The 3,938-nt window shown below is 35.7% G+C and overlaps 1 non-coding gene across 1 annotated transcript; it reads left to right on the top strand.

The window, feature by feature from the left end:
* Positions 1 to 2,486: 2,486 nt before the first annotated feature.
* Trnae-uuc (transfer RNA glutamic acid (anticodon UUC)) lies at positions 2,487 to 2,558 on the top strand. The gene has a single exon. It is a non-coding gene; the product is annotated as a tRNA-Glu (tRNA).
* The last annotated feature ends 1,380 nt before the right edge of the window (positions 2,559 to 3,938 follow it).

Consider the following 3,938-nt stretch of genomic DNA (forward strand, 5'->3'; position numbering starts at 1 on the left):
AAGAGAAATTGAAATATAACATTTTTGTTTTTATTCCAACAGCGATAGTAAGATATCGTTGGCCAATCAATGCCAAACGTTTTCTTAACCTTTCACTTTTATAATGCTTCTAATTCGTTGATGCTTTATACAGTCACTTTCTTGTCTTAATCCGATAATCACTTTCTTGTCTTAATCCGATATTTCAGATATCTTCTAAAAACTATGTCGAAGTTTAATTTCATTAGGCAAAAGATGGGGTACTTTTATTTCTTAATTTAATATGTCCATCCGAGCAATCATTCAATCCCTTTTAAAATAGCAGATTATGCCACGTGTTTATTCCACAAAATAATACATTCATTTTTACGCCAATCAGCTAGAATTGTTATTCTTTTAACAGACCGCTCCGGTGGACTAAGTGTTTAGATGCGTGAGGTCGCGGGTTCGAACCCCGGCCGAGTCATACCATAGACGTATAAAAATGGTAGTAACAGCTGCCTCGCTTAGCGCTCAGCATTAAGAGGTTAGTGTTAGGACTAGTCGGTCTGTTATCAGGATAATTTGACTGGGTGGGACATCATGCTACATGTCTGCGCTACAATGCTCCAGCGCTAGACAACACTATAAACAGACACACTGCAGATATCGTAGGGATAAGACTGGAAAATTGTTAAATCTACGTTAAAATTCAAAATCACACTATTGTTTGAACAGTTAGTTTGAGGAAGAAATGAATCTGGCTTTCTCCGGGTTGCAGCGACAGTGACAGGTTTTTGGTCGTTGTGCTCAGAATAAATATGTTGAGAAGTTCGCGTTTTTCTATAAACAATACGCGACTTTCATTCATATTTTCAATTTGTTTTTTTTTTTTTACAACATCATGGAAAATGAGTTATTTTTGAAAGGAAAAGGAAACTCGGATTAAATTCTAACTGAAGTCATAACTGCGAAACCATTCTGATTGACGCTTTGTTAATGCAACCGTTAAACTTTAGATATTGTAAACATGGTATCAATAAATTGTAACGTGTTCCTTTGTAAATTGTACCGATTTTGTTACTGAACAGTTAACTGTAAACCTCGAAACCAGATATTCATTAGTGAGGCAACATTTTTCACAAAAGTGAGCAGTTTTAATTACGTCAGTATAAAGTTATTTCGTAACCTGCTGCTGCCACCATCCCATTCTCCCCAAACAAAAGACTAGATTTTTTTGTTTTGTTTTTAAGCTAAAGCCTGAACATAAAAACTTATATAAATGTTTTACGCATTATTTTAGTATTCAAATTAAGGGAAATCTTGGTTGCAGTGTAGTCGCTGAGACATTTTAGGTATTTCTAAAAACTCAGTTTAGTGTGTCAACTGACTTTGGTGATTCGATACTTTACACGACTGTTTTGTGTGGCAACTGACTGGTGATTCGATACTTTTCACGACTCTTGTGTGGCAACTATGTTAGTTCGTGACTTTAAATGACTGTTTTGTGTGGCAACTATGTTGATTCGATTCTCCACACTGTTTTGTGTGGCAACTCTTTATATTCGATACTCTACACGACTATTTTGTGTGCAATATGATTAAATTTGGGGTCATGTTCTGATGACATTTGAATTAGCGAATGGAAATCGAGCTTTAAATAAAAATCAGAGTGAATAAATCATTCGGGACACATTGGTACTCTTCAGCCACAATGCCCAGTCTCCCAAACTTGAAGATACAGAAATTCATCTTATTGGAAGATACAGTTAGGTAGTATGTTAACAGCATTAGTCACCAGAACATCATCCATAAGCGGTCGATGTCAGATATTCATCACAGGTTTCGGAGCCCGTAACTTCAGTCTGATACAACGCATTAAATTCAATGATGGCTTGATGAATAGAAAAGTATCTCAGGAGTAAAACAAGCCATAGAGTTTTGTCGTGTGCCTTTAAAGACGGAAATAGCAGAAGGAAATCGAGGATCATGGGTGGAACCAAGTATTTAGAAGTTCCGTACCTTCTGTCTTATATATTGTGATACAGAGGGTAATGTCAGAACGGGTCATGGGGGTAATCTAAGGTATTTTTGTCAGTCTGTATGATTTTTTCCTTCAGATTATTGTTTGTTTTTTCTTCTTCTCAGCGTCATGCTATCGTCGAGCACCTGTAATATTCATGGAGGTGCAGTGATGATTTTAATCAGACTGGTTTTGTGTGTCAACTGAATATGGTGATTTCATACTATACACGCATATTTTGTGTGGCAACGGCTCCTTATCGTACACGACTATCACTATTTGTAGTGTCAGCTATGGCTTCGTTTATTGACCAGTTAGTGGTTCTAAATAGTTGCAGCTTGAAATTGTGTTATCTTCTGAATGAAAAAGCTGTCTACATTAGTCACATAAATATGTAAATATAATAAATTGCTAAAAGATATCAAATACACAATCATTATAGTCCATAGCGTGCTTCTCGCATGGTAATTGTTTATATATATTAAGTTTGGATTAATTTCTGAACTCCGATGTGGTCTAGTGGTTAGGATTTCTGGTTTTCACCCAGACGGCCCGGGTTCGATCCCCGGCATCGGAACACCATAATTTTGTTCTTGATTTTATTTTTCATTCCTTTCTACCTTTATTCTGCGGAATACACTTCCAATATAAATAATTTATTAGCGTATCCCTTTGCATTTGCCTCATTTCATAAGTAGTTGTTGCCCGAAAGATGCTATTGACTTTCCCCTAGCACCCTTCACTTTCTTCAAATTCCAACTATACTACATTTCTGACATTACATAAATAAATAAATACATAAAACAGCGATCTTGGTCAATACCTTTAAAAAAAATTATGATGTACAAAGATTTTTGGTTGTTTTTTGTTTTTGTTTTTTATATATTGCGGGGCTACATGCTTACATTTGTTTGGAAGAGTTCATCTTCCTAAGGGTCATTGTAATTTTTAACTTAACATTGCTAAAACGTAGTCCTCAACCGGCAGATTATGACTACGTGTGTGCTGACGCGACGTTAAACCTTATATACACACACCGTGATACACACGTAAAAGCAGTAGACAGGGCTCAGTCGCCATGCGCTTGCTTACCTGAAGGACGTGATCTTTCAGAAGAAATCTAGTCCAATCTTCAATCGATCCCAGGTATACGATCCAAACATTATCTTTCTTTGCGATGCAGTTTGAATTTACAAAACATATGTTGATACTAAATAATTACCAGATATACTTCTCTATAATTGTTTATTCACGAAAGAAAAACAAGCTGTAACTTGAAATTTTCTTTTAATTACCAATTCACACACACACACACACACACACACACGTGCGCGCATGCACATATATATGTGCAGCTTTGGTATAATAAGAACTCTGGTGTTGATGCAAAAGAAACACGGGAAAATAATTAAAAAATGAAAGTTTTAATAATATCAGGCCCGACTTAATTAGAAAACGCTTCTCTACCCCCATCCCAATCCCTAAAGGTAAGTTGTGAGCAAATAAAAGGAGGAACACGAAAACAGTGCAGATTTTCTCATGGATGGGAAAGGGGTTACATCGAAATACGTGCAGATATATTTCATGTGGGTTGTGAAAAATAAAACATCATCCTATTTGTTACTGCAGATTTTACAACCAAAATGTACATAGAGCATAAAAATGCACAAACATTAGTTATTTTATTTATCAATATATTATTTCTAACTTTTGGTTGTTGTCGTGGTGGTGGTGGTGGTGGTGGGTGCTTTAATACTGTCAACTTGTTGGTGTTTCCCCCGATACACTTATCAATCACTTTAACACGCTGGTTTGATTTATTCCGATTAAAAATTATCGTCATGCCATAAAATTCCCAAATGTTTTAATAAATATAGTTTTAAGACTGATCTTGGAAAATCTTGCTAATTATACATTTAGATGATATTCGCGTTACATTATCTCTTTCTTCTCCAAT

The sequence above is a fragment of the Sinohyriopsis cumingii genome, unplaced genomic scaffold, assembly GCF_028554795.1.
Source record: "Sinohyriopsis cumingii isolate HCF-2022 unplaced genomic scaffold, ASM2855479v2 utg001565l, whole genome shotgun sequence".
Lineage (NCBI taxonomy): Eukaryota > Metazoa > Mollusca > Bivalvia > Unionida > Unionidae > Sinohyriopsis > Sinohyriopsis cumingii.